At 32.6% G+C, this 21,663-nt stretch overlaps 1 pseudogene; it reads right to left on the bottom strand.

Moving 5' to 3' along the window:
- Positions 1-14,918: 14,918 nt before the first annotated feature.
- Positions 14,919-19,703, bottom strand: LOC120123185 (annotated as a pseudogene).
- Between the last annotated feature and the right edge of the window lie 1,960 nt (positions 19,704-21,663).

Here is a 21,663-nt window from a genome sequence, read left to right as displayed (position 1 = left end):
CTTCTCCAAATTCAATATTTCCACTCTTCGCTTTCTTTGAGAGAAATTCTCTTTCGAGAAAAACTCTTGTTCGAGCAACAAACACTTTGTTCTCGTTAGGGTTGAAGAAATAGTATCCCTTAGTTTCTTTAGGATATCCAACAAATATAAACTTATGAGATTTAGGTTCGAGCTTAGTAGACATCTGATGTTTTACATAAGCTTCACAACCTTAAATCTTCATAAAAGACATACTGAGTCATTTCCCAGTCTATATCTCGTATAGTGTCTTTTGAACCGATTTAGATGGAACATGATTTAGTGTGAAAGCGGCTGTTTCAAGTGCATGTCCCCAAAAAGAAGTCAGAAGATCACTATGACTCATCATTGATCGAACCATGTCTAATAGTGTTCGATTCCTTCTTTCAGAAACTCCATTCCATTGTGGTGTACCAGGTGGTGTAAGCTGTGAGACAATCCCACATTCTTTTAGGAGTTCATCAAACTCTATGCTTAAGTATTCTCCACCTCGATCTGATCGAAGTGCCTTAATACTCTTTCCTAGTTGATTTTGTACTTCATTTTTAAATTCCTTAAACTTTTGAAGGGCTTCAGATTTATGGCGCATAAGATAAATATACCAATACCGACTGAAGTCATCGGTAAAAGTAATGAAGTAATAGAATCCACCTCTGGCTTGTGTATTCATTGGTCCACATACATCACTATGTATTGACCCCAATAAATCATTTGCTCGCTCACCTTCACTATTAAAAGGAGCTTTAGTCAATTTTCCCAACAAGCAAGATTCACATACATCATATTGTTCGAAAACAAATGAATCTAAGAATCCATCTTTATGAAGTTTTGATATGCGTTTCTCATTTATATGGCCTAAACGACAATGCCAAAGATAAGTTTAACTCGAGTCATTTGTTTTTGATCTCTTAATATTTATGTTATAAATGGTGTTATCTTGATCCAAAATATAGAGACCATTAACCAATTGTGTCGAACCATAAAAAACATTATCGAGATAAAAAGAACAATAATTATTCTTAATAATAATCTCAAAGCCAATCTTGTCCAAACAAGAAATAGAAATAATGTTCTTAGTCAAACTAGGCACATTATAACAATCCTCTAAATTTAAATCAAGTCCACTAGGCAAATATAAAACATATGTCCCTATAGATAATGCAGCAACTCTTGCTCCATTTCCCACTCGTAGGTCCACGTCTCCTTTAGCCAGATTCCTTCTCTTTTGCAGTCCCTGTACAGAAGTACAAATATGAGAACCACAGCCGGTATCTAATACCCAAGAAGTAGATGTTGACAAATTAACATCAATAACATAAATACCTGAAACAAACGTTTCATTTGCTTTTGCCTTCTTGACCTATTCAAGGTAAACATGGCAGTTTCTCTTCCAGTGTCCGGTCTTATCGCAATGGAAACATTTTCCTTCTTTGCTAACTCCCCCTTTGGGTTTCAATGAATTTTTCCCTTTTGGTTTGGTCTTACCATTTCCCTTATACTTTGCCACTACCTTTTTGTTTCCGTTTCCTTTGTCATTGTGGACCATCAGAATGGGCTTAGGTCCAACCTTTTTCATGTTACTTTCAGCAATTTGTAACATGCCAAGTAACTGTGGCAAAGTTTTGTTAATTTCATTCATGTTGAAATTAAAGACAAATTGGCTAAAGCTATCTGGAAACAATTGCAGGATAACATCGGTAGCCAATTCATCTTTGAGAGGAAATCCTAGCTTTTCTAACGTTTGGATGTAGCCCATCATCTTGATGACATTAGCTCCTACAGGAGTTCCCTCTGCCATTTTACATTGAAATAGAGCTTTAGAGGTCTTATATCTCTCTTGACGTGCTTACCCTTCATATACTTCTTTGATATTTTGAATCATCTCATATGCAACCATGTCCTCATGTTGCTTCTGAAGCTCAGGAGTCATGGTGGCAAGCATTAGACATCCAACATCTAACATATCATCCATATGTTTCTTGAATTTATCTTTGTCAGCTTTTGAAGCATTAGCTTCCGGTTCATCAGGAAAAGGTTCCTCAATGACATATTCCTTCCTTTCCTATTTGAGAACAATTCTCAAATTACGAAATCAGTCAAGGAAGTTTATGCCATTAAGTTTATCATTCTCAAGGAGTGATCGCAGTGATAAAGTGTTGTTTGCCATTAAATCTACAACAATAGAAATATTAAAGTAAGTAAATTTACCGAATTAAAATTTATAAATAGGACTTTATTTACAAATTACTCCACTATTTTATTCAAAATTAAAAACCCTCTTTGTTTTAATTTCAGAAAAAATCAACGAAAATTTTTCTAGTGGGTGAGGATCCATAATACATCAATTTCCTAAATCATCTTTGGTTTTTCTTTTAGGATAGTGATTATTTAGGTAAGTAACACTTGACTAGTTACATCTCATGTAACTTGTAACACCCCAACCCGTACCCGACCCGGATACGAGTCTGAGGTGTCACATTGACTTCTCAAACTTTGACTCTTGACAAAATTCAAAGAAAATTTAAAACTTTCCTTAGAGTAAAAGCAGTTTATTTATATAATTTGACCACAATAACCAAAATCGATCAGAGCATATTTAACTAAATCAATTAGTACATGCCAACTATATTCAAAATAACAAAAATCATTTAACTCATCTATTTTCTGATCTGAAATCTTGTAAGGGAGATGCTGACCTGTATTACTCCTCACAGCTTCCATATTCACTTTCTGTAACCTGCGTGTGAAACACTCACACGCTAAGTCGATGACTTAGTGAGGCATAAAGAAAACACATCTAATGGAATTCATACCCGCTAATCATGCATGACTGTTTTATGCTATCAAATTATACAACTCATTTGCATATACATCAACATATATTCATGTATATTATGTAACAGATACCATAACCTCTATCACACATATATCATATCATGCACACATCATATCACAAATCATATACATATATCACATACATTGTTCTCATATCACCAAGACATATATGCACTTCTACCATGTCACGAGAAATACACATATCATTATATCAAATTATGTTCTCTTTTCAAAGCCCATGTACACATGTGAGAACTATAGATATGTGAGTCTATAGAGGTTGTGCACTATGCTATCACCACAGCTCATATAATTGCACCGAAGTGCCACGTAGAATTGCACCGGAGTGCCGCGTAGAATTGCATCGTAGTGCCATATAATAATGTCCATAAGGACTACATATCATTCCTTAAGAATCATATACATATACTAGGGATCAAGTATGTGTCTCACCAGACTTCACACATGATCCAAAGAATACATATATGTCCCGAAGGACCACATATCATTCCTTAAGAATCATATACATATGCCAAGGATCAAGTATGTGTCTCACCAGACTTCACACATGTTCCAAAGAATACATATATGTCCCGAAGGACCACATATCATTCCTTAAGAATCATATACATATGCCAAGGATCAAGTATGTGTCTCACCACACATGTTCCAAAGAATACATATATATCCTGAAGGACCGCGTAGACCCTCAACTCTTGGCATGCCAACTATACCCCTAGCTCTCAAGACACATAACATGGGCATTTTCTTTTATACTTATCATTTCACATAACACATAGTTCAATTACTCATAGAACATTTTCATATGAGTCACATTTACATGTCATATAGCTTATATACTTTCTCACGTAGTTCCATAGATCCATATCATATAACATATATCCCAAAGTGCACATAATCACATATATCATATCATATAGCTTAGATCATTTCTCAGATATTCATATAAACATACATATCATATCTTGTTCACATATGATCATATATGCTTCATATAACATATAGAAACACCTATAACACTTTCTCATAGCTTATATCAATTTTCAGAGTCCTTTCATATTACCTGATGACATATATCATATAGATATATAATAACGGATATCATATTATCTACCTTATGCTCCATTTCTTTGTATTCCCTTAGATTATAAATTATGTCATATTTCTAAACATATATCATTTAATAGTTTTTTTTAGGTACTAATTTAATCTCTTTACTTAATTCAATTTCATATATTCATTATAATCTTTTCATATAGCTTCATTATACTAATTCTCATAATAAATCATACCATGTACTTGTCCAACTCATGTTTTCCATTATGCATATACTGTTACCCATGTTTACCTAGTTCATATCACTTCTTATAAACTCACTTTCATCATATTTTCCTATTATTACATATTTTATCTCATAACCATATATCCACATAGTCTTATATTTCATTATCATATTACATATATTTGTTCTCCTATGACTCTTAATAAACATCTATTTCTATTTCCCTACATCTCTCGACTTATCTTCTATATTCCTATAATTTCATAACTTATTTTATATCATTTTCTCCTTTCACTCACATAAACCATCTATTTATTTAGTTCAATTTCTCATGACTTCCACAATACTCTTTAATAAAACTTTGTAGCTCTTCAATTTAATACATAAACCATAGTTTTCTTTAATTTATCAATCTTCTCTATATAACTTATGTATCCTTATTTATGCCCTCGAATTCATACTATTCTCTTAAAGTCTCCTAACATTTCTTGTATAATCACTTATACCATATCATATGACTTATACTTGATTATCTTATTCTCTCATGTTCATTTCATTTCTTATGACTCTATCATATAACTTATTCCATGTTCTTCCATTATTACATAATAAAGTCTTACATAAATCATATAGCATACAAAGCATATCATTATCTTAGTCATGCATACATACAATCAATGTAATACATATAATCACATATAGTTATAACCAACACATAATCATGTCTATGACTTCATGCATATTACTCTAGGAAACAGACTCGCAAGTCTTATTTCCATTAAACACTACATGTCACTAGTATGCACTCACCTTGGCCTCACTAGTCAATTCCAATCTCTTATCTTTCCCTTGATCGATCTTACTTGCCAAATTCCGGAATTGCTTTACGCGCAGAATCTACATAAATGTACATTTTGAGGCAATCATTAGATACCTACACCTTGTAATTGGATACTAGCAACTTAAACGAACTTATTAAACTCATATTCATAATTTTCCTTTAGGGTGGAATCGGTTCCCTCCTGTGGTGGTATCGATTCCCCTTTGACATTTTGTAAATTCTGGTTCGTTTGAGGGGGTATCTGTTCCCCTTGAATGGGTATCGATTCCCCTTGCCCAGAAATCACATTTTTGAGCTCGAAATTCACTTCATTTCAGCTTAAACCTTCATATTTTACTTCCTTTAATATTCCTAACTCCCATACACATATTTAAACTCATTTCTATTCCATAATCACTTCTTAAACCCAAATTCCATCATTTACATGGCATTCAAGAATCACACTAAATTTTCAAAGTGTTCTAATTCCAATTCTAACACTTCATACTTCTTAATTAGATTGATGACAAGTCAATTCATCCATAAAACTTCAACAACCATACCATATCAAATTCATCTTAAAACTCATATTACAAATTCCTTCTTAATTCCTTTATCTTATTGTTTAAATCCCATATAAGCTTTCCTTAAGCTTATTTAATACCCAAAGAATCAAAACTAAGCTTAAAACTCAAGAATTGACCAACTGAAATTAAACTTACATTTGCCATGGAGCTTACGGGAAGAGAGGAGGAAGGAGATGACCCAGCTCCAGAACTTTCTTTTCTTCTCACCCTTTCCACGTTTTTATCACCTTAAAAGAAAGATAAAAATATTTCTGGTCAAATGACCATTTTACCCTTAATTTCCTTTAATAATTACTAAATAACCTTCAACATATATTTCCAATAATCATTAAATTATTTCATTCTTCTACGTTAGTCACCAAATTCTGAAACTTTTCAATTTAGTCACTAACCCGGTATTGCGGATGTTACATAACTCCTCATTTTGGTAAACAACTTTTGTTCAAGTTATCTCATGACTTATCCAAATATTTAACCTCTAGGTTTCTAATCCTATTACAATAACCTAGCTAAGTTATTACTAATATTTCAATCGGTGAATATCACTTGCTTATTCTTCGCGTTTAACAAAGATAGATTTATGTTCCAATGCTTTGGCAAAGCCCACACATATCGATCAAAGCCTTAAAGAGGGTAATATTGGACGGTTAAGTTGACTTAGATTATAAAGAGGGATTTGAGTAATTATCTCATCATTGTTCGTTTTAATATTAGGCCTTATTGATCTCATCAATATTTATTCTTATTATATCATTTGATGCATTGCATACATAACAAATATAGCAATAAATAAGATGCAATGGTTATAGCCCAAACCAATGACTAAGGTGGTACATCCCAAGCCAATGGGAGAACCAAGAACCATAAAGCCTAAGACTGCTCTCTAGGCATCTTCTCGCCATTCTTCTGCTCCTTGTGAATCTTCATAGATTTACAATTTTAAAAGAAACTCGTTTTACAAACGAGGGAGTAAGATGAGAAAAAAATACAACAGATATATAGAAAGGCACGACTCGTATACCGTATTTCAAAAAAAAACCATTGTGAATTGAACAAGGGCTATAACCATGCATATCAAACACCATGCAAAACAAACATATCATATATATATACACACGTTGTTACGCTTTTGTTAAAAAATATTAATATGGGCCTTCAATTTGTACTGCGACGGCCGATAGGATTTTTTTTTGAAAAACAATACTTCTATTTCCATGAAAAACATCACGATTTGATAACAATTATCAACAGAATCGTTCTTTTAGGATTTTTAATCACGAAGTTTTCTGCATCGGAACAACCATTGTTCCACTGCTAAACGCGATCTGCTATCGCACTCCCATAGATCATCCAGTAACAAATTGATTGAAAATATTAACAAATTAACATATTAATCGTTATGGGTATCGATTCGAACAATGATATCAACATATTTACCGAAATCGATAGAACTAGAACATGCATCTCATACATATCGCATCAACCAAAAATTTAACCCAAATCATATCATAAAAGTGGCTCTGATACCACTGTTGGGACCGTCGGCACACCCCATGGTGCAGCGGAAACAAAACTCGACGGTCTCACCAGCGATCCAAGTACGAAAAACGAAATCGGGAGGAAGAGATGCGAATACTTACAATGGGTTCCTTAAAAACAACAAGAACAATAGTGAATACGGTGGTGTAGGTCGATTCGAATCGAAAGCCTCCACGAAATCACACATTGGCCTCTACTCAGTTCACCCGATTGAGAGCAATATTTTTTCCCCAAACTGTTTTGAGAGAAAATGAATATTGCTCTCAATCGGGAACTGAGTAGAGGCGAGACGTGATTTCGTGGAGGCTTTCGATTCGAATCGATCTACACCACCGTATTCACTATTGTTCTTACTGTTTTCAAGGAACCCACTGTAAGTATTCGCATCTCTTCCTCCCGATTTTGATTTTTCGTACTTGGATCGCTGGTGAGACCGTCGAGTTTTGTTTCCGCTGCGCCATGGGGTGCGCCGACGGTCCCAACAGCTTGAGGGTAGTGATAGTGTCTTTAACCGCTATATATAAATCTAGGAATTTAGGAATTAGGATGGAAGGTATGACGCTACAAGTATATGAATTACTTGCTTAATCGATAAAGTTCACAAAGAACTTTGAAGAGAAATTAACTCACAAGAGTTTGTTTTATATATGAGATGAGCTTACAAATGATGGCAAGCCTCTCAATTTATAGGAAATGAGAGGTCTTGGCTGAATGATTACATAGTGTTTCAGCTAAGTATATATCTCTATGGAAGTACATAATGATTCAAATGAAAAGATAAGTCCCTTGGCTTGGTGATGGTTCGGCTAACCCTTCATAAAGGGGCTTGATGTTTCGGCAAAGGATGAGAAGACATCTCCATTGGTCGAATGTGCATGCTTGTTCATCTTGGCACCAATTTCATCTTCTTGGCCGAATGATGATGTGCCTTCTCATGTTTGGCTCCAAAGCTCTCAAGTGCAAGGCATATGGTGTGGCCGAATATGCATATGCATAGAGCTTTATCTCTTATCCTTTGATGATTTAAACCTCCAATGGGTGTGATCTCTTCACCAATGTGCTCCTTGGTGAAAGGGCATCTTCATGGGCAACATCATTTATGGAAGGTCACAATGTTTGAGAAAGGTAACCCTTCATGTTTGAGCTAGTTCTGGTGTGAATGAGTTGGAGGTGAGCTGGCCATAGGTGAGTTGTAGCATGGTGAACATTATGGCAACTTCTTGTGAAAATGTACCTCTTGAGGTGTCAACTATTCACGAAAAGGTACGATTTCACAAATTTTGACTTAGGACATATTTGAAGTGTCATGAGTGGTGATGATAATGGTGTAGCTCCCCAGCTGAATTGAAGTCATCTTGCAGTTCAAATCTTCAGCTCAATCCAGCTATGAGCTCACGGGTCTTTGGACAACTTCTCGCCAATTTTTCCTTATGCTCTCCTAAATGTCCCTATGTAAGTTTCCTTATTGTTACATGCTCCATTTAGCTCCAATTTAGCTCCCAATTGTTGGTCGAATATGCCTACATAACATAAGGAAATAAACTAAGTATTAAACTTATATAATGTGTATAAGAAACTGTGTACTATAGTATATAATAATAATTTATGTCTCACATATTAATGAATAAGTTACTATCATAATAACTATAGATAATATATATATATATATATATATATATATATATATGAAAATAAATATATTATAACATATGAAATAAGCATTTTTATGTATAAAGTTAGAAAGTTTCTTCCCTTGAAAGGTTTGAATCATATCATATGCAACCATGTCCTCATGTTTCTTCTGAAGCTCAGGGGTAATGGTGGCAAGCATTAGACATCATATGTCCAACACGTCATCCAAGTGTTTCTTATACTTTTCTTTGTTAGCTCTAAAGCATTAGTTTTTGATTCACTAGGAACTGGTTCTTCAATGATATATTCCTTCCGTTCTTATTTGAGAACAATTCTCAAATTACATAACCAGCCAAGGAAGTTCAAGCCATTCAGCTTATCATTCTCAAGGATCAATCGTAATGATAGTGTGTTGTTGTTTTTCATTAAATCTATAATGATGGAAATATATTTTCTAAGTAACTTTATTGAGTTTAAAATTCATAAATAGGTTTTTATTAATAAATTACTCCCACTATTTTATTCAAAATTAAAACCTTTATGTTTTAATTTCGACAAAATTTCTTTAAAGTTTTTCTAGTGAGTAAAGATCCATATTTCACCTTTTTCCTAAGTCAGCTTTGATTTTTCTCTTAGAAGAATGGTTATTTAGGTAAGCAACAGTTGCTAATTACATCTCATTTAATTCCTCCATTTGGTGAACAAGTCTTATTCAAATCATCTTATAATTTATCCAAATAACTAACCTCTAGGTTTCTAATCCTATTAGAATTACCTAGCAAAGTTATTACTAATTTTTCAACCAACGAATATCACTTGCTTATTCTTCGCATTTAACCAAGATAGACTCACATGCCACTGCTTTGGTAAAACCCACATAATATCGATCGAGGCCTAAATGAGGATAAATATCGGACGGTTAGATTAACTTAGATTTTATAGAGGGATTTTCATAATAATCTAATCATTTAACTTATCATTGTTCTTATCAATTTTAGCCCCTTATTGATCTCATCAATTTATTAGCACACTAACATATCATTTATTGCATCACATACATGATAAACATAAAACAATAAATAAATGGAATGGTTATAACCCATAAACTAAGGTGGAACATCCCAAGCCAATGGGAGAACCAAAAATCCTAAAGCTAAAGAAGGCTTCTCAATCATCTTCTCGCTTTAGTCAGTCCATTCTTTTGCTCCTACGAATCTTCATATGATTAAACTTTTAGAAATTCGTTTTACATATGAGGGAGTAATATAAGAAGAAAATTACAACAATAATATAGAAACACATGACACACATGTCATATTTATAAAAATTACAAACATTGTAAATGTTGGGTTATAACCATTCTTTTCAAACACCATGTATATCAAACATAACACACACACACGTCTTAACAGATTTAATAAAGTTATCGATATGGGCCTACAACCTTTTTTTCCTACGCAGGGTTTAAAGGGCGGAGCCTCTTGCGGGGGGTTTGGTTGCCATGGTACGGAAAAACCTCATGACTTGATAACTTTTATCAACAAATTCATGTTTTTTGAATTTTTAATCTCAAAGGTTTGCACTGGAACAACCATTTTTCCTTTGTTGAATATGATTTGCTATCATAACCACATGATCATCATGTTAACATTATATATAACATATGGGTTAAGCCTAAACCATTTAAAACCCAATTAATAATTTAAGATCCAATAACTTTTAAACTTAAATCAATATTAATTAATTAAAAAATTTATATAAATTTTTTATTTTATAATTATATATTATTTAAATTAATTATAAACTATTTTTTTGAATTAAAAAATATTTAATTTTTATATAAATTCGAAATTCTAAAAAAATTTGGTTAATTCGAAAACTAACCGAATTAACCGAACTTTATTCGGCTCGATTAATATTTTCGAAAAAAAAGTTCAGTTCGGTTAACGGTTAAAGAAAAAAAAGTTCGGTTAATTCGATTAATGGTAGTTCGATCGATTCGGCCACGAATGAACAACCCTAAAGAAAGCTAGACTAAATTTAGTCTTGGTTTTTACTTATAGAACAACGTCATTTTGGGAGGTAGAGTGTTCAGTTTAGCTTGTGAGTTAACTCCAATCTAGGTCCATCACGTTTGTAATATTTTCGTTTCAATCAATAAATATAATTTTTAGGGTGCGTTTGGTTCACGAAATGTAAGATTATCAGTGGGAATGTAAGGTTATCAGGGAATAGGATTACTGTGAATGTTGTATTTTGTGTTTGGTTGGTTTAGCAGGAATGTAAGATTACCGTGTTTGGTTAAAGGAATAAAAGATTATTGGAATGTATATTTGACTAAATTATCCTTATTATATATTTGTTTTTCTAACAAGTTGGAAAATATTTATATATTTTCTTTAAAAATTTACATTCATAAAATTTATATATATATTTTTTACAAAATTGAAAATATAAAAAGGTTTAATGAAAGGGTAAAATTTTATTTTAACCCATGAACTTCATATAAAATTTTAATTATAGACTTTTTTGTAAATCTAAAATAGTTTAAGGATAAATTTGTAATTTAACCTTCGTAGAATTTTTATTATTTAATGACAGAAGAATGATATTTTTGAAAGAAGAAAAAAATTTAAGGGCATTTTAGTCCAAAATGCCGGTAATTCAACAATACATAAGGAAATGGAGGTAATAACATTCCAGGTATTATACCCCAAAAAATCTACTATTGGTAATAAAACATTACCGGGAATGAGATTCCCGGCCAACCAAACATGGGAATGTGGATTTCATTCCCATGGGAATTCCACATTCCTTGATCCAAACACCCCCTTAATTTTCGAATCTCAAGCTTTGAATTTTTCAATACTTAAACTTTAATCATCATTTATATATTGTTATGTTTAGGGTAAAGTATTGATCTTAACTGCTGATATATGATTTATTGTATGTTAGTCCTCCATGGCTATTACATATTAATGATTTAATTTATCCTTTTGGACACTAAAACTTTGTTATAAATTCATTTTGGTCACCATTTCTTTTTGAAATTTTATGAAATAGCCTGGATAGCTCCCTAGCTAGTTTTATTGGTTTTGATTCAGTTTTTTATTTCTTGTTAAAATAGTTTGGTAATTATATATTTATATGCAGTAAGTATTTTTTTTATATAGTTTACTGTCTTATATATATTAAAATAATTATATATTACGTATACATATATGTATAAATATACAAATATCCAAAAATATTTTTTACTATTATTTATTCAAATTTTTTATGTATTTAAAATACGTACAAATATATTTTATTTTACATAGTTTTATATTTTTTATTATTATTATACTATCCACTTGTTTATTTATTTTTCTTTTACTTGAATAGTTTCAAGAACACATCGTAGAATGAGTGTGAAAACACAACTTGTAGAAATGATACGATTCGACGATATTCAAACGAAAAGTTAACTTGATTAAGTTTAATAAAAAGATCGTACTTTAATTTTGAATCGAATTTATTGTTTTCATTGTCACAACAAAGTATAAGCAATTAGGTATCAATTTTGGACGTTGTGGGGGTGCTCATCTTTCCTCACGTGTAGTCGACTCTCGAACCCTTTAAAATAAATCTTTATTAAACGCATACTCATTTTTGTCTTAAAAATGATTTTTGTTAAAATTATTTTAGAAAAATTTTTAGATATTCGACCTACTAATTCTAAGGTTAAGCGACTCTAAATCTAAATTAAATTTCAAATTTATCAAATCTCAATTTTCTAAAATAAAGTGATAATTATTTTTAAATTTATTTATTAAAAAATGGTTATGGCACTCGCACACCCCATCTCCTCCTCCTCCAGCTATGACAAGCCGCCGTCAAACATCAAACTCCTGGCTATCCGATTCGAAAGCGATCGCATTCTTCGCGTCGACTTCTGCCACTTCAATTTGCTGGGAAAATGTAAGAACCAACGTAAAATCATCAAAAATGCTGCTTGATATACGTACCAATCACTGGAATTTCATCAAGATTCTTTATCGAAAGGGCCTGTAGGATCTAGTTGCTCGAAAGATTGAGATAAGTCAGGTAAAGAACGCGATCTTTAGCACCAGTGTGATGCTTATTGGTGTATTTGCAGAAATATTTCAACTGGTCGAGGGTGTAGCAACGATCATTTGTCCGAGCAGCAAGAACAGCCAGTTGATGGCTTTCTTCATCAATGCGATCACCGGCTTCGCACTGTTCTCTTGATCGCCAAACTTGCATTTGGGCAGCATGGGATTACGCCAAACAGATGATGCTCGGTCGTGCATGGATCGCTTGTTGCGCGCTATGTAAGTGGCGATCTTGTACTGTCGCTCGCGCCGAACGTCGCTGGTGATGGAAACAAAAATGACAAACAGTGTAGTTTATCCTTTTTTATTACCACTAAAACTCGGAAAGAAAACAGAAGTAATGACGGGAAAGTTACCTGATCCAAAGGAAATGAAACCGTAAAAAAGTAAAATGGGATTGTGAGGCAATAACATGGTAGAGAAAATCTGAAGGCAAGGGCACTTGGAGATAGCCATGTAGACTGATGTGGGCTGCTTTTAAATGAGAATAAAATTGGGATAGTTGCTAGTAAAATTCAATTTAATTCAGAAATCGATTCGATTTACCAAATGTTAGTGGTTTGAATCCTGACGAATGTGAATGGAGTAAATTAGGTTGGGAGTGTCGTTCTTGCCTCTGCAATACTTGATCCGAATTAGTTGATCAATTGATCGGATGTCAGTGGTTATACCCAAAAAAAGATAAAATATGATTCATTAACCCATATCACTCAACTAACTCGAATACTTATCTCTGATTCCTCCTACCTCTAATTAACCCATCATTATGTCCAATTTAATCAACCTACTCCTGTAACACTATAAATATCGATATAACTTTAGTTTTTATTTTAACAATAAATTTTCTTTTTTTATAATTTAATCCTCTAATTTTATATTTTATTTTATTTTATTTAATTATGATTATTATAATTCATTATAATTTCTTTCTTCTCATAAATATCTTATCTCCTTTATACTCTCACTAATTTTTCTCTTAAATATATTATTTTAAAAAATAAAATTATAATATATTTTATAATTTAAATAACATTTGATTTACTCAATACATTGTTATAAGAATATATATTATAAGGGTAAACTACTTAGTTGATCCTTTAACTAGTACCTTTTTACTTTTGTTATCGATCTTTTAATTTTGTGAATAAACACCACTAACTATTTAATTTGTTCAATCAGACCACTAGTCGTTAATATTTTACGGAAAGTTGACATGGCAGTTAAAGAATTGGTATATTCTACATTTAGTCCTTATATTTATATTCTCTCAATTTGGTCATATTTAAATTTTTTTACCATTCAATCAGGATCTGACATATATCACATAGAAACATGACACGTGTCACATGTCAATACATGATTGGAGGATATTTTTATTAATTTAAATTTATTTAATTAAATAATTTTTCTATCCAATAAGGATGTGACACATGTCATGTTCCTGTGTTGACACATGTCAGATCCTGATTGAATGGCTAATTTATTAAAATAAATTTAAATTATGACCAAATTAAGAGTATAAATATTAAGACTAAATGTAGAAATATATCAATTCTTTTAACTGCCACGTATGCATTTCCTTCAAATATTAACGGATAGTAGTTTGATTAAACAAATTAAATATTTAAGTGGTGTGATTTATAAAATTGAAAGTTCGATGACAAAAGTAAAAGAGTTAATAGTAGTTTACCCATTATATAATTATAAAGCCGTTAAATTGAATCCATTCACACTATAACATTTTACAAATAAATTTAAACAAAAATTCAGAAAATTGACTCAATTTTAAAAAGTTCAAATAAATTTATATTCTAAAATATGACGCATGAAAAAAAATTATTTAACTCGATCAAATGCTCAATCCTAATCACAGCTATAAAATATGAATCAATCAATGGTCTTCGACAAGAGAAGGGACACATGGGAAAACATTCTAGATAGATGATGTAAGTTTGCACAACCTCCATTGTCGTTCATCTATATCCCTTGCAATTTATTAAGGGCTCACTTGGTGTAGCACTTCATGAATATACAAAATATTTAACATTCAATTGAAACCATACAAGCAGTCAAGAACTCTTCCTAAAGCTACTCTTCAATAGATGGTGCGATGTGGATTTCTTTAAGGTAATCAAAGCACTAGATCGATCGTTGCGAGTCCACACTTTGTGGGGAGTCTTTCTCGAGTCGAATTCCTTCGAACAACAAAATTGGACGGCAGTGCTAGTTTCCCTGTCGGCAACCGATTCAGCATTTCCTTGTCTGATGCCAAGAAGTCCAAGACCTGAAACAATGGCGTTCTTGGCCTATTTGAACATTCAAAACCCTGCATATAACCAGTTAGATGAGGCAAAAAAAACAACAAACTCAATTTAAGTAACCAACAAAGTACCCCCAAAATTATCAATTTACAGATTTTCAAAATGATATACTAATGTCAGACACGGGTACTTCATGAAAAATGAAGAGTCTGAGCAACATAGCTTGGCACAACAAAAACAAGAGAAACAGAGAACAGGGGTGTGTAGGCAGAGGTGAGTGAGAGAGAGATGGAGACCTTAAAGCGGTGCTGAAGAACAACGCTACACCAATGACATCAAAATGGTTGACCACTGCTGATCAAATCACATAAAAGTGATATCTAAGGTTTGCATAGAGTCCTAGGAAAGCACCATAACCAAGTGCATTGGTACTCACAGACGGAATTGTCACAGATAATCTGCCAACAGTTAAAAAAGGCCACCAATAATGCACGAGTAAAAGAAGCCTACTAACAAGAATAAAAAATTCGTCTTTCCAAATAAAAGAAATTAAAGGATAAGCGAAATCTACTTACTTTTCCTTCTTTTACTGGCTAGAAAATTTGACAAAGAGCCTTGCACTGCTCCAGCAGCTAATCCAACAATACTCAACTCTGCAGCCTTGTAGAAAAGAGAATGGATTTCTTTTGCAAGTCGAATTCTCTAAGGGGATAACTCCGTTCAAAATATTGTTTGGAAGCTTCTGCAATGTGTTTTGCAGTCAAATTGGAAGGTGTTGCCATAAGAACGACAAGGAGCAAGCGACCAAACTACAAGAGCATTGCAAGCTGCTACAGTGAGAACATTCATTAGAGCCAGATCCCATTCTTGTTTAATCCTGTAGACAAAAGTAAAGTAAGTATTTGTTGATTTATCAAAATGGTTAAAACAAGACAAACATTCATAATGCAATCTAAAATCACCTATCCTTTCGATTCTTCACCTCCCACCAAACAGAAGAACCAATTGTAGCAACCTCCTCTAAAATAAGTCTATAAAAAGGCAGGATCCGCAAGCATCTAATAACAGAGAAAGATTATATGTAAGTATCAATGACAGATTCAACGATACATTGTGATCAATACTCATTTCATTTAGATTGCTGGATACATCCTCAAGAGGAGAACATGATCATATCAGGGAATACCTGCCAATAAATGCACGAGACATTCCTTGTGGGAGTGTTCGAGAAATAAATCTACTGGTGGTTGGTCTGGCATTAATGGCTAAGAATTTTACCATTTGCGCTGAAACTGACCAATCCCTGAAGAAAAAAACTATAGTCAGCATCTGACCACAAACGAACAGAGCCTTGACCATGTGATACAACAATAAGAAAAGTTATTAAACATGTCATAAGCTTGTCGGAAGCCAGCAGGCAAGTCCATCATTGTCTGTGCCACTCGTTCAATACAGCTCTACAAATTTTCTATCAAAAAGCTGTAAAAAAAATTACGGAAAATCCAAGATTTCAGGTGAATATTTATTCCTTAAGCATTTAGCTAAGTTGTTAAAATGCATCATGAATCTGCTAGACTTTGATCTCTTACCTCTTCCAGAAACATCCGCCTTCTAAAGAATCCACCCTCGTCTCCCTCCCCATCATCATCAAAGTCATCAAAATAGTCATCATCATCTCCATCATCATCACCTCCATCCCCTCCATGATTAATTTCTTTCCAATATCTCCACCGCCTCCCCCTGTTGCAAGCTAATTCAAATGTATTAGCTGATCCTTCAAAAACATTTGGCAATATTCTCGAGGAAACAAATACTAAACTCCGAGAAGTAAACATCTAATTTACGATAAAAAATGAACCTGATGCTAAAAACACTAGAAGCTAATTATTGAGAATAGTAGGATGAGCATCCAAAGACTCCAAACCCAGTTCCTCATACACAACTGACAGACAGTAGCATTAATATACAGATGTCCAAACAATAAATCCGGCATAAACCAGTTGTAAGTCCATAACTTGTTATGAAGATATTTTAACAAACCAACTACTGTATTTAAATCCATGTCATATGTACTCATGCATGCTAAACACAAGTAGGTAGGATCAGTGTTTAAAAGGCGCAGCTGAGGCGTGCCTAGGCGCTAAGGCAAGGAGAGGGTGAAGCGCCTAATTGGGTCTAGGCGAGGCAATTTCAATGAAGAGCAGCAAGGCACACCCAAGGAGCAACAGGCACTGAGGCGCAAAAAGGCGCAGCTTCTTCAATTTTTTGTTCTTTTTGTCTTTTTATGATTTATTTATTTATTTATTTATTTTTTTGGGTGGTGCTAAAACTGTGTGCATATGCTGTTATGAGGGAGATATAGCATACATACATGCACACATCAATCCATTGTTTCCATTTGTGTGTGCATTCCAAACATTGAGGTCATAATGTTCTCTTATCTGCTCATTTTTTTATCTACAATTGATGCTATATGCTCATCTATTTTGCTGTTTGTAGGTGGGTAAGCAAAATAATCAGGAAAAAACATAATTTCTCTGTCAGGTCCTAATAATGCGTGTATTTCCCACTTTACTGCATTTTGTGTGTGTGTATATATATATTATATATATATATATATATATATATATATTTTCCAATTCTTGACGTAGTTATATGGTGGCTTTTCTATTCAACTTTATTCTATGATGTGGAAAGTTGTCTTATGATAGGATTCATCCATCTTCATGTATTAGGGGGTCTTTGACTCCCATAGTATTGCAATGAGAAGAAAGAATTAAGGGAGAAGAATTTACTTAGCTAATGATATTCGGGTAGAAAGCAGACGAGATTAGAAGTCTATTTATGATCGGTTTTTATCTTCTTAGGAGATAAGTATTTTGTAGATAAAGAGTTTAGGATAAAGAACCTACTAGGGCCCTAGTTTGTAACACCCATCTATTTTATCAGGCTGTGTTTTTTTTTTTTTGAATAAAAAATTAATAGTAAACCTCTCTTTTCTTGAAATCTCACAGTTTGACATGAGCACATTAGCTTAATATTCATGGTTAAAAACCCCATCCCAAACTATCTCTTTCTAGCAGATTAACAAATCTTGGTTAATTATGTATGTGTATATGCTTTCTAGCTTAATAGTCCTTTTTAGAGTACTAAATTTTCTTTCTTGTTTAGTACTCTGCTTCATGTGTATTATACATTCTCCTTGATTGGTTCATGTTGAAGTTGAACATTCAAAGAATCTCATTATTGAATATAAAGAACTTTGAAGCCATGCTTAATACATAAAATGTTAATGATGAATACTCTTTGGTGTTTACATTGCATGAACTGTTTTTTGTTTCACTATACAACTAGAAAAAACATGTATATCTTTATTTTTTAAAAGCGTACCTTACTTCAATAAGGCATGCACCTTGGCTATAAAATACCTGTTGCCTTAGTGTGTCTTGCGCCCTTTTTAACACTGGGTAGGATATCTTAAAATTTAAAAAAAAAAAAAAAACCTGGGTTCCTAATTTAACACTGCATATGTTTAAGAGTTCTACAAAAAAATAACACCAAAAGGTCCAACTCCGAGCATATTAATTTTCATCATTGTATGATGCAAAGTTTTGTTCATATCTTGCAAAATGGAGAGTTCCAAGGACGGGATAGAAATGGTATATTAAGCTAGTTTAACTCAAATACAAACTAGCTTCAGTATGATATATGCTAGTTCCTGTCAGATAGAACATCTAGTTAAAACTTACGAATTCGAACACCGATATGTCCAATCCAATGAACTGAAAGGTAAACCACAGTTTGAAATTTTGGTAGTTTTAAGGATCCTAAACTCATAATTAAACCTCCTGTTTGAAAATACACGTTATGAAAAATAAACCTTTCAAAATTCATCCAAGCAGGAATGTTTCCCTGTTAGCTTCGTTAAGCGTAAATAACAGAAATAAGCTAAATTTTCCATCTGAATTCATTCTACACATTAAACAAATTTATCAAAGTATCGAAAATCGTTAAATATCCTTTAAATACTTACATGAATTTGATACTTCAATACTAGACAATTGCCTGCTTTAATAAAGCTTAATTTAACTCATTAGGCAAGAGCTAAAAATTTTGAAAACTAACCTCAGGGCTAGACGTGGTCTGCTTCTGAGACATATCAAGCTTCCCTTTCTCCAAAGTGACCGCACCAAACGCACCGTACTGCCCTCCCTTCATAAGCGGCCCCACCTCACCCGAACCCGAAGAGGGCGATGCCGAGAAACAACGCTCGAGAGCAGCGACGGAGGAATCCACGCCATCGATTAAAGAAGAAGACGAACATCTCACCGTCAGATTCTTCTTGTGCTTACAGGATACAGGATGAGCCGGAGGCGGCAGGCTCGGCTTTAGCAACAACGTTTTGGGAAGTGGAGACGCTTGGAACACTATATGAGACATTTTCTATGGCGTGTTTGGATGGAGAGAAAGTTGTTGGCTATATTTTCCTCCTCCCACAAGACCGAGAGAAAATGAAGAGAGAGGCAGGAGGGATTTGGGGTGGCTTTTGATGGATAGTTTAGCTGACCCAACCCAATCCGCGGGGAAAAAAATGTTAGTCGACTCGGGTGGACTTTTACCGAGTCGAATCAGCCGGCTCTTTGAGATTAGGTCGTATCACTGTCAAGTTGTGGGCTCATGGGCCATACCAACAAAAGTGAGGGTAAAATTGACCCAATAAGTTAAGCAGGTAAAAAATTTAACTCCTTAAATCAATTTTGAATTTATTTTGGGATCTATTGTAAATATTATAGTGCATGAAAAAATCGTCACGTCCACATGAAGAATTTGCTTAAATAATATTTTTTTATTTAAATTCATCATATTTACTTGACAAGTTCTAATAAAATATAATTTTTAAAATTTATTACGTCGGGATGACAAATTCTAATAAATATATTTTTATTAAAAATCGTCATTTTGACGTGACGAGTTCTAAATCACTACAACAAATGTTGTATATCCAAATTAATTTTGAAAATGACCTAATAGCTCAGTTTTTTTACCGTCCGGTCCATTGGGTGAATTTTGTCAAATGTGAGTTTATTTTAAATATAATATAAAAAATTACATTTAATATTCGATTCAATAAACATTTTAACCTTTTTTTCTTTAAGCATTTTGAATTTTAATATTTTATTTTAAATAAAAATATTTTTTTATTTGATAGAAATCATTAATTAACTAATAATCAATATTTATTACTGAAGTGATATATTTTATAAGTCTAAAGTATTAACATGACATCAGTATCACATGTATATAAATAATAATATCTTATACCTAAAATAATGATCGTCATATGTACACATATTACATATACTTTGATATTTGTTTTCTATTATTAAATTTTATATTTTAATTTACTCACGGAATTTTCATTAAAAATAAATTTAGATGAATTGTAGTTAAAAGTCATATTATTAAAAGGATAAATATTAACTTACAGTTGATTATGAATAAGATGTTAGATTCGCTAACTGAGTATAGGGGTATAATTTTAGTATTATAAGTAGTGAAAATTGGGTAGGAAGATGGGAAAAAAAAGCCTGGGGACATATTCTCGTAATTTGACCCTATAGTACTCAATTCAAAAATTAATGGGAACATATTTTTCGTAATAAAATTTTACAATATTTAATTAAGATTAACCAATCAATAAATCAAATATAAATAATTATATAAAAAAGTAATTTGTATAATTTATGTACATCTAACACTTAGGGGATGTTTGTTTGTCTCTTAATGGAATTATTCAGCGTTGAATGCTGAATCGTTCAACATTAAGCGCGTTTGTTTCGCATCTCTAAATGATTCAGTGCTGACTGATTCAGCAAAACAGTGCTGAATGATTCAACACAGAAGTACATTCTGAATGATTCAGAGCCATTATCAAACAGCATGTCACATTCAGAGTTAATTCATACAGAGCCTCTGAATCATTCAGTATTTGAATCATTCAACGCTTAATCATTCTGAAGTAAACAAACAACCCCTTAATTTTTACAATTAATATTATAATAAACGAATTTATTAATATATAATTGATATCATACAAATTTTTAATTAATATGATATCATGTATAATCTATGTGAATAATTATGATAGATAACTCTCAAAAATATTAATTTTTAAAAAGTTAAAATATATATATATAAAATTCACTAATTTTACACTTGCTGACTTGAACTAGTGTAATATTTGGAACTTCTTTTATTAGAAAACTGTGTACAAATAATATACGTATTCAAACTGTAATCTTTTTCAAAAATAAAGCCCATTAATTCAATTCATCCTTTGCTTTCCATACAAGATAAGACGAGAAAAACTGGGGAAATTAAGAACACATATCCACGAAAACACAGAAACATGTTAGAAGAGAAATGGAATCCCTTGCATGTCTCCAAGATATTCTCCCTCTCCTTTTCACGTATATAATGAACTGTGAATCCTTCTTCCATAATCTGAGAAAAAAAGCTTTCTAAAAACACACAATTAATCCCCATTTTCATA

This window comes from Hibiscus syriacus, unplaced genomic scaffold (assembly GCF_006381635.1).
Source record: "Hibiscus syriacus cultivar Baekdansim isolate YM2019G1 unplaced genomic scaffold, ASM638163v2 tig00110391_pilon, whole genome shotgun sequence".
In the NCBI taxonomy this organism is placed as follows: domain Eukaryota; kingdom Viridiplantae; phylum Streptophyta; class Magnoliopsida; order Malvales; family Malvaceae; genus Hibiscus; species Hibiscus syriacus.
Note: the sequence above shows the minus strand (reverse complement) of the source record. Positions and strands in the feature narration are given on the sequence as shown.